Raw genomic sequence first — 12,010 nt, 5'->3', positions numbered from 1 at the left:
AACCTTTGTAATACCTTGAAGGTCAAAGTTATAGGAACTAAATTTTGTAGAATAAAAGCAAATTCTCCAACAAAACTCAAATTTAAATCACGAGTTTGCCAGTTTTTTTCGCTGAAGGTAAAGCCAACAAAGTGCTTCATATCACTTGAGATTACCTTCGATAATTACATATCTTGTGCCGAAGCACTTGATTAAATATAGTATATTACTATACAAGGGAAGGAATTTGATATTTCGTATCCAGAGCTTTAGCCCGAGGTACTTTCACTCATCGTGATACGAAATATCAAATTATTTCCCGAGTGTAGTATAATGTTTCCCTTTACGAAGGAGGGAAAGACTTTTCCCTAGGGACGGAAAGTCCATTTTTCCTTCCTAGTAAAGGAAAATAAATATTTTCATATTTTGATAGCTTTGTCAAGAATTGTTCTCATCCTCTGCCGTTTCCATTATATGAAAATAATTTTGAATTGGAATGAGAACACAATCAAATTTTTCCCCATCCATTGTGTGGTGTTAGAGTTAGATGCTCACAATATTTATAGCATTCTCTTGGCCTACGGCTACGTCTCGATCGGCAAATTTCACACAAGAAGTACCATGTCTAACGAAAATAAGAAGAAAGATTGGGAGACGTTCAAAATTATCGATAATATCAATCGAAAGAAATTATAGATAATCGATTAATCATATCGTTATCGATAATTTGATAATTATCGATAATTATCAAAATATCGGAATTCGATAATTATCAAAATATCGATATTTTGATATTTATCTGAAAATTCATGATAATATACCGATATATCGGAATATATCGATAAATATCGGATTTTCGGACCGAAATATCGATATATCGAATTATCGATATCTTGATAATTATCAAAATATCAATAATTATCGATTATCGATATTTTTTTGATAATTTTCGATAAAAAAAGTCGAAAATTATCGATAATGATAATGCCCATGCCTAAGTTTGTCTAGTCGGTTTAGTCCAATCTTTTCTTAGACTAACTAGCGACACAGTTTCGCTCATCTCAATACTCACCAGTTCATTTCCACAACGTTGACTTGAATTTTATGTGGAAAGAGAACATGTGTATATAATTAATAGAAATTCACAATCATTTGAGAAATATAAATTTAACCAAAAAGTATTTTAAGGAAAATGGACAATTATAACTTTCATCTAGAAAATGCGATTTCCCTCAGACCCATTCTTAATATTCCACCTGCAATTTCGTGGAATATGTTGTATAGGTTTCACACGATTCCCCAATTATTTTTAATTTTTGAACATTACTGTGGATATTTATATGTGTATATGCATGATAATCATGATTATTTTTTTTGTTTTCATCCTTCGAAGCAAACTTGAATCATTAATTTCGCATTTCGATGAATCATTTTCATTGCTCCAAAAAACCGTTGTATTGCTGAAATTGCTTTATTTAACGCATAGTGATTTCGGAAATAATTCTATTAATTAAAAATTACCACTAACAATTACTAGGCACTTTAACTATTGTACTGTAATGTCTGAAAAACGAGGTTCTTCATCAAGGAGAAAACTGAAGTCGTTTTTCAGTTAATCAACATACGAAATCGATGTCACAGAATTCATTTGTAAAACTATCAAAGCGTGATACTTGTAGTGTGGTGGACGATGAGACAATTCAAGTTACAACGTTTTTATTATCTGTCATACGTCATATGAGTATTAGAGGAGCCGACTGGCTAAAATGAAGAATCAATGGTGAATGAAATTGACTTTCAACGTGTGCTATTGGCACTTGGGTGCGAATAGTCTATGGTGACGGGTATTATCGCCCAGGGAATTATCGCCCAGACAGATTTTTTCAAAAATTAATTGGTATTATCACCCGGGGAATTATCGCCCAGGAACTATCGCCCAGCTCGATGGGAATTATCACCCGGGGAATTTTCGCCCAGGAATTATCACCCAGCTCGATAGGAATTATCACCCAGGGAACTATCACCCAGGAATTATCACCCAGACTAACTGGGAACTTTCACCCGGGGAATTATCGCCCAGGAATTATCACCCAGCTATCTGATAATTATTCCCCAGCTAGTTAAAGCTGAGGAATTACGGCGCAGTAAATTTAGAATTATCACCCAGCTATTTGAAATTGGGGAATTATTGCCCAGTGAATTTGGAATTATCACCCAGCTATCTGAGATTGAGGAATTATCGCCCAGAAATTTATGTTTAAAGTATTACCGAGTCAGCAGTAACTTTTCAACTATGTTAAAAGATATATCACATTTTCGATATACACAATACACATCTTTTACTCCTATTAATTTGGTAAAACATTATCTATAGTAGAGAAAGATAACTTCCTCAGTGTGTAAACTTTAATGCGAATTTACGTCTGATCTAATCAATTGTGCACCTTCTTGTGTTAATCTCATTCGACCTAATCGATTGTGCATCGTCTTAGGGGAATGCACATTTGATTCAATCGATTCACCTAAGACGATGCACAATCGATTGAATGAAACATTTAGGTTAACTAATTGTGCATCAACTTAGAAGCACCTACAATTAGTCTAGCAAATTGTGCATCATCTTAGAGGCATCTACAATTAGTCTAGCAAATTGTGCATCATCTTAAATGGATGCACATTTAGTCTAACTAATTGTGCATCAACCTAGAGGCATCTACAATTAGTCTGGCAAATTGTGCATCATCTTAAATGGATGCACATTTAGTCTAACTAATTGTGCATCAACTTAGAAGCACCTAGTCTAGCAAATTGTGCATCATCTTAAATGGAGGCACATTTAGTCTAACTAATTATCCATCAACTTAGAGGCATCTACAATTAGTCTAACTAATTGTGCATCAACTTAGAAGCACCTACATTTAGTCCAGCAAATTGTGCATCATCTTAAATGGATGCACATTTAGTTTAACTAATTGTGCATCAACTTAGAAGCAGCTACAATTAGTCTAGCAAATTGTGCATCATCTTAAATGGATGCACATTAAGTTTAACTAATTGTGCATCAACTTAGAAGCATCTACAATTAGTCTAACTAATTGTGCATCAACTTAGAGGCATCTACAATTAGTCCAGCAAATTGTGCATCATCTTAAATGGATGCACATTTAGTCTAACTAATTGTGCATCAACTTAGAAGCACCTACAATTAGTCTAGCAAATTGTGCATCATCTTAAATGGATGCACATTTAGTCTAACTAATTGTGTATCAACTTAGAGGCATCTACAATTAGTCTAACTAATTGTGCATCAACTTAGAGGCATCTACAATTAGTCTAACTAATTGTGCATCAACTTAGAGGCATCTACAATTAGACTGGCAAATTGTGCATCATCTTAAATGGATGCACATTTAGTCTAACTAATTGTGCATCAACTTAGAGGCATCTACAATTAGTCTGGCAAATTGTGCATCATCTTAAATGGATGCACATTTAGTTTAACTAATTGTGCATCAACTTAGAAGCACCTACAATCAGTCTAGCAAATTGTACATCATCTTAAATGGATGCACATTTAGTTTAACTAATCGTGCATCAACTTAGAAGCATCTACAATTAGTCTAACTAATTGTGCATCAACTTAGAGGCATCTACAATTAGTCCAGCAAATTGTGCATCATCTTAAATGGATGCACATTTAGTCTAACTAATTGTGCATCAACTTAGAAGCACCTACAATTAGTCTAGCAAATTGTGCATCATCTTAAATGGATGCACATTTAGTCTAACTAATTGTGCATCAACTTAGAGGCATCTACAATTAGTCTGGCAAATTGTGCATCATCTTAAATGGATGCACATTTAGTTTAACTAATTGTGCATCAACTTAGAAGCACCTACAATTAGTCTAGCAAATTGTGCATCATCTTAAATGGATGCACATTTAGTCTAACTAATTGTGCATCAACTTAGAGGCATCTACAATTAGTCCAGCAAATTGTGCATCATCTTAAATGGATGCACATTTAGTTTAACTAATTGTGCATCAACTTAGAAGCACCTACAATTAGTCTAGCAAATTGTGCATAATCTTAAATGGATGCACATTTAGTCTAACTAATTGTGCATCAACTTAGAAGCATCTACAATTAATCTAGCTAATTGTGCATCAACTTAGAGGCATCTACAATTAGTCTGGCAAATTGTGCATCATCTTAAATGGATGCACATTTAGTTTAACTAATTGTGCATCAACTTAGAAGCACCTACAATTAGTCTAGCAAATTGTGCATCATCTTAAATGGATGCACATTTAGTCTAACTAATTGTGCATCAACTTAGAAGCATCTACAATTAATCTAACTAATTGTGCATCAACTTAGAGGCATCTACAATTAGTCTGGCAAATTGTGCATCATCTTAAATGGATGCACATTTAGTTTAACTAATTGTGCATCAACTTAGAAGCACCTACAGTTAGTCCAGCAAATTGTGCATCATCTTAAATGGATGCACATTTAGTTTAACTAATTGTGCATCAACTTAGAAACACCTACAATTAGTCTAGCAAATTGTGCATCATCTTAAATGGATGCACATTTAGTTTAACTAATTGTGCATCAACTTAGAAGCATCTACAATTAGTCTAACTAATTGTGCATCAACTTAGAGGCATCTACAATTAGTCCAGCAAATTGTGCATCATCTTAAATGGATGCACATTTAGTTTAACTAATTGTGCATCAACTTAGAAGCATCTACAATTAGTCTAACTAATTGTGCATCAACTTAGAAGCACCTACAATTAGTCTAGCAAATTGTGCATCATCTTAAATGGATGCACATTTAGTTTAACTAATTGTGCATCAACTTAGAAGCATCTACAATTAGTCTAACTAATTGTGCATCAACTTAGAAGCACCTACAATTAGTCTAGCAAATTGTGCATCATCTTAAATGGATGCACATTTAGTTTAACTAATTGTGCATCAACTTAGAAGCATCTACAATTAGTCTAACTAATTGTGCATCAACTTAGAAGCATCTACAATTAGTCTAACTAATTGTGCATCAACTTAGAGGCATCTACAATTAGTCCAGCAAATTGTGCATCATCTTAAATGGATGCACATATAGTTTAACTAATTGTGCATCAACTTAGAAGCATCTACAATTAGTCTAACTAATTGTGCATCAACTTAGAAGCATCTACAATTAGTCTAACTAATTGTGCATCAACTTAGAGGCATCTACAATTAGTCCAGCAAATTGTGCATCATCTTAAATGGATGCACATTTAGTCTAACTAATTGTGCATCAACTTAGAGGCATCTACAATTAGTCCAGCAAATTGTGCATCATCTTAAATGGATGCACATTTAGTTTAACTAATTGTGCATCAACTTAGAAGCATCTACAATTAGTCTAACTAATTGTGCATCAACCTAGAAGCACCTACAATTAGTCTAGCAAATTGTGCATCATCTTAAATGGATGCACATTTAGTTTAACTAATTGTGCATCAACTTAGAAGCATCTACAATTAGTCTAACTAATTGTGCATCAACTTAGAAGCATCTACAATTAGTCTAACTAATTGTGCATCAACTTAGAGGCATCTACAATTAGTCCAGCAAATTGTGCATCATCTTAAATGGATGCACATTTAGTCTAACTAATTGTGCATCAACTTAGAGGCATCTACAATTAGTCCAGCAAATTGTGCATCATCTTAAATGGATGCACATTTAGTTTAACTAATTGTGCATCAACTTAGAAGCATCTACAATTAGTCTAACTAATTGTGCATCAACTTAGAAGCACCTACAATTAGTCTAGCAAATTGTGCATCATCTTAAATAGATGCACATTTAGTTTAACTAATTGTGCATCAACTTAGAAGCATCTACAATTAGTCTAACTAATTGTGCATCAACTTAGAAGCATCTACAATTAGTCTAACTAATTGTGCATCAACTTAGAGGCATCTACAATTAGTCCAGCAAATTGTGCATCATCTTAAATGGATGCACATTTAGTCTAACTAATTGTGCATCAACTTAGAGGCATCTACAATTAGTCCAGCAAATTGTGCATCATCTTAAATGGATGCACATTTAGTTTAACTAATTGTGCATCAACTTAGAAGCATCTACAATTAGTCTAACTAATTGTGCATCAACTTAGAAGCATCTACAATTAGTCTAACTAATTGTGCATCAACTTAGAGGCATCTACAATTAGTCCAGCAAATTGTGCATCATCTTAAATGGATGCACATTTAGTCTAACTAATTGTGCATCAACTTAGAGGCATCTACAATTAGTCCAGCAAATTGTGCATCATCTTAAATGGATGCACATTTAGTTTAACTAATTGTGCATCAACTTAGAAGCATCTACAATTAGTCTAACTAATTGTGCATCAACTTAGAAGCACCTACAATTAGTCTAGCAAATTGTGCATCATCTTAAATGGATGCACATTTAGTTTAACTAATTGTGCATCAACTTAGAAGCATCTACAATTAGTCTAACTAATTGTGCATCAACTTAGAAGCATCTACAATTAGTCTAACTAATTGTGCATCAACTTAGAGGCATCTACAATTAGTCCAGCAAATTGTGCATCATCTTAAATGGATGCACATTTAGTCTAACTAATTGTGCATCAACTTAGAGGCATCTACAATTAGTCCAGCAAATTGTGCATCATCTTAAATGGATGCACATTTAGTTTAACTAATTGTGCATCAACTTAGAAGCATCTACAATTAGTCTAACTAATTGTGCATCAACTTAGAAGCACCTACAATTAGTCTAGCAAATTGTGCATCATCTTAAATGGATGCACATTTAGTTTAACTAATTGTGCATCAACTTAGAAGCATCTACAATTAGTCTAACTAATTGTGGCATCAACTTAGAAGCATCTACAATTAGTCTAACTAATTGTGCATCAACTTAGAGGCATCTACAATTAGTCCAGCAAATTGTGCATCATCTTAAATGGATGCACATTTAGTCTAACTAATTGTGCATCAACTTAGAGGCATCTACAATTAGTCCAGCAAATTGTGCATCATCTTAAATGGATGCACATTTAGTTTAACTAATTGTGCATCAACTTAGAAGCATCTACAATTAGTCTAACTAATTGTGCATCAACTTAGAAGCACCTACAGTTAGTCCAGCAAATTGTGCATCATCTTAAATGGATGCACATATAGTTTAACTAATTGTGCATCAACTTAGAAGCACCTACAATTAGTCTAGCAAATTGTGCATCATCTTAAATGGATGCACATTTAGTTTAACTAATTGTGCATCAACTTAGAAGCATCTACAATTAGTCTAACTAATTGTGCATCAACTTAGAGGCATCTACAATTAGTCCAGCAAATTGTGCATCATCTTAAATGGATGCACATTTAGTTTAACTAATTGTGCATCAACTTAGAAGCATCTACAATTAGTCTAACTAATTGTGCATCAACTTAGAAGCACCTACAATTAGTCTAGCAAATTGTGCATCATCTTAAATGGATGCACATTTAGTTTAACTAATTGTGCATCAACTTAGAAGCATCTACAATTAGTCTAACTAATTGTGCATCAACTTAGAAGCACCTACAATTAGTCTAGCAAATTGTGCATCAACTTAGAAGCATCTACAATTAGTCTAACTAATTGTGCATCAACTTAGAGGCATCTACAATTAGTCTAACTAATTGTGCATCAACTTAGAGGCATCTACAATTAGTCCAGCAAATTGTGCATCATCTTAAATGGATGCACATTTAGTCTAACTAATTGTGCATCAACTTAGAGGCATCTACAATTAGTCTAACTAATTGTGCATCAACTTAGAAGTATCGTAAAAAGATGAATTCTGTAGGGACGAACTACGCTCCTTTTCGTTGCATTTCGTAAAAGGATGAATTCCCTAACATGTAAACTGCAGTGCTTGTAGATGCCTCTAAGTTGATGCACAATTAGTTAGACTAAATGTGCATCCGTTTAAGATGATGCACAATTTGCTAAGATTGATTGTAGATGCTTCTAAGTTGATGCACGATTAGTTAAACTTAATGTGCATCCATTTAAGATGATGCACAATTTGCTGGACTAATTGTAGGTGCTTCTAAGTTGATGCACAATTAGTTAGACTAATTGTAGATGCCTCTAAGTTGATGCACAATTAGTTAGACTAAATGTGCCTCCATTTAAGATGATGCACAATTTGCTAGACTAGGTGCTTCTAAGTTGATGCACAATTAGTTAACCTAAATGTTTCATTCAATCGATTGTGCATCGTCTTAGGTGAATCGATTGAATCAAATGTGCATTCCCCTAAGACGATGCACAATCGATTAGGTCGAATGAGATTAACACAAGAAGGTGCACAATTGATTAGATCAGACGTAAATTCGCATTAAAGTTTACACACTGAGGAAGTTATCTTTCTCTACTATAGATAATGTTTTACCAAATTAATAGGAGTAAAAGATGTGTATATCGAAAATGTGATAAATCTTTTAACATAGTTGAAAAGTTATTGCTGACTCGGTAATACTTTGAACACAAATTTCTGGGCGATAATTCCTCAATTTCAGTTAGCTGGGTGATAATTCCAAGTTCACTGGGCGATAATTCCTCAATCTCAGATAGCTGGGTGATAATTCCAAATTCACTGGGCGATAATTCCTCAATTTCAAATAGCTGGGTGATAATTCTAAATTTACTGGGCCGTAATTCCTCACCTTTAACTAGCTGGGGAATAATTACCAGATAGCTGGGTGATAATTCCTTTACGATAATTCCCCGGGTGAAAGTTTCCACTTAGTCTGGGTGATAATTCCTGGGTGATAGTTCCCTGGGTGATAATTCCTATCGAGCTGGGTGATAATTCCTGGGCGAAAATTCCCCGGGTGATAATTCCCATCGAGCTGGGTGATAGTTCCTGGGCGATAATTCCCCGGGTGATAATACCAATTAATTTTTGAAAAAATCTGTCTGGGCGATAATTCCCTGGGCGATAATTCTGGTCGCCCTTGGGTGCGAATAGTCTATATGAAGGCTATTGGCACTTGGGTGCCAATAGTCTATAAGAAGGCTATTGGCACTTGGGTGCGAATAGTCTATATGAATGCTATTGGCACTTAGGTGCCAATAGTTTATACGAAGGCTATTGGCACTTGGGTGCCAATAGTCTATACGAAGGCTGTTGGCACTGGAGTGGAATTAGTTTATACGAATGCTATTGGAAGATGATTTGTGTAATTCATGTCGAATAAGATTTTGCGCCGCGCTTGTTAAGCTTGATTTTGAGAATGCGTTCAATATGCTGTTTAGGAAGTTTATGTTAGGTGAAGTGCGGGATGTTTGCCCTGAGCTGTTTCCTTTGCTGCAACAAGTGTATAGGCTCGTGTCGAATCTGTACTTTGTTGGTGATCCTCTATTGTCTCAGAGAGGATTTCAGCAGGGAGATCCGTTAGGTCCGCCAGGTTTTTGTATAGGTATCATGAAGATGACGCATGCTCTTTTGTCTCGGTTTAATGGTTGGTATTTGGATGACGGTACTATAGGTGATGAGTTGTCTGTAGTGTTAGATGATATTCAGAGAGTTTTGTCTTTTTGTGAGGTGTCAGGTTTGCGGCTTAATGCTAGGAAGTGCGAGGTTTTCTTTATCAATGCGACTGATGATGAAGAAGCTCGTATGTATGCTGAGATATCAGCTTTGTTGCCGGGTATTAAGAAGGTGGATGAGTCTACCCTTGAGTTGTTAGGCTCGCCGGTGTTTGAGACAGGTTTAGAGAGGATGTTTTCGTCTAAGGTTGAATCAATCAAATTGATGTGTGATCGATTGAAGTTGATGGACGTACATCCTGCTTTGTGTGTTTTTAGGAAATCTTTGAGCAGTTGTAGGTTCAGTTATTTGATGCGCGCTTCTAGAGCTTACTTGCTTCCGGATAAGCTGAGGTCTGTTGACGAAGTTTTTAGGTCAGCTTTGGAGTCGATTACTAATAATAGGGTAGAAGGCCTTTCTTGGGATCAAGCGTCGCTTCCATTGTCTTTCGGAGGTATGGGTATTAGAAAAGTTGAGGATTTAGCAATACCGGCCTACTTGTCGTCAGTCTTTTCTTCATCAGATTTGTGTGCCGTGATTCTTCAAAGATTTGATTTACGAGTAATTGATGAACAGATTGTACAATTAATTAATGAAATTCCTCAAGAATTTGTTCCAGAAAACGATACTCTTAAAAAGGAACAAAAGAATTGGGACATCCCGAAGATCAAAAATCAATTTAATGAATTGTTTGAAAATGGTGACCTGAAAACTCGTGCCAGACTACTTGCATCATCGACTAAAGAATCTTCAAAGTGGTTGCAAGTGATCCCATCGAGTCAATTAGGATTACTACTGGATAACAATTCTGCTAGAATTGCTGTTGGCCTTCGATTAGGCACTCAAATATGTGAGGAACATAAATGTCTTTGCGGTAAAACAGTCGAAAAAGATGGATTGCATGGTTTATCTTGTGTGAAATGCGCAGAAGGAAAATACGTTAGACATGATATTATGAATAACATATTCGCTTATGCTTTCTCTAGTGCAGGTGTTCCAAATATAGTACAGCCTCCAGGTATTTCAAGAGATGATGGTAAAAGACCTGACGGTATGAATTTTATACCATGGAGTCATGGGAGATCACTCTTGTGGGATGTTACCGTCCGGGATACCATGGCTGCATCATATATTAATGATTCATCAAAGAAAGCACGGTCCATTGCTGAAAAAGCAGAGAGACATAAGCATAACCATTACGTTTCTTTGAAACAAAACTATTTGCTAACCCACTTGCTTTCCTGACTTTAGGTTGCATGGGTCCGGAAACGAAGAAATTTATTGATAAATTGGGCTCTTTAATGAAAAAGGCAACGGGTGAGGTAAAATCAAAAGAATACCTTCTGCAAAGAATTTCCATCGCAATTCAACGTGGTAACGCTGCTTGTATTTTGGGAACATTAGGGAAGAAGAAGATCGATGATATTTATTTACTGTAGTTTTTAATTTTTGAGAAAAGATCGATGTTTTACCGGCTGCGCCATAATTGTGAGCAGTCTTTTTTGTCGCATTTAAAATAAATACTAGTCGAACGAACATTCAGACGTTTTTATTCGTAAAAGGATAAATTTTATTAGGCTGCAGCAGAACACCTCTATGTTCCTCTTCGTAAAAGGATAAATTGTTTATTGAAGTAGGTCTATTATTTTTGATTTTTTGTTTCATTTTGTCAAATCATCTAATGTAATATAAAGAGAAAATTCCTAGGGTTGAACTGTTGGAGATCAACTTAGCAATCACATCGAATTTGTGATCATAGGAACTTTAGTCTAAGTTGTGTGTTTGTCGTGTTCTGGTTCATTACGGTTCTGGTTCGTCACTTTTCTTTACATAAATCGTTATTTCACTGGAACTTATGTCCCAGATTCCTGCCGATTCCAACATGAACAGAACATCTCTACGCTCCTATTAGTAAAAGTAGAAATTCTGTTAGCGTCGATCAAAACACATCTACCTTACTCTTCGTAAAATGATAAATTTCCTAGGGTCGAACGAACACCCATAAGCTCTTATTCGTAAAAGGATAATTTCTATTAGGGTAGAGCAGAACACATCTACGCTCCTCTTAGTAAAAAGATGAATTCACCAGGGTTGAACAGACCACCTTTCGTTCCTATTCGTAAAAGTAGAAATTCTGTAGTTTCTAGTAGATCACCTCTACGTCCCTTTTCGTAGAAGCATAAATTCGGAAAGATAAATCGAACACCCATACGTTCTTATTCGTAAAAGGATAAATTCACTAGGGTCGAACCAATACCCAGACGTTCTTAATCGTAACAGGAAAAATTTTATTAGGCTACAGCAGAACACCTCTAGACGGAAAATATAAGAACGCCAGGCGACAGTTTCAATGTTTTTTTGAAAATTGAAGGCATACGGAATACAGAAAACAGTTTGGTGTTGT

The sequence above is a fragment of the Bradysia coprophila genome, assembly GCF_014529535.1.
Source record: "Bradysia coprophila strain Holo2 chromosome X unlocalized genomic scaffold, BU_Bcop_v1 contig_26, whole genome shotgun sequence".
Classification (NCBI taxonomy): Eukaryota; Metazoa; Arthropoda; class Insecta; order Diptera; family Sciaridae; genus Bradysia; species Bradysia coprophila.
The sequence above is the reverse complement of the archived record's forward strand: the minus strand, read 5'-3'. Positions refer to the sequence as shown.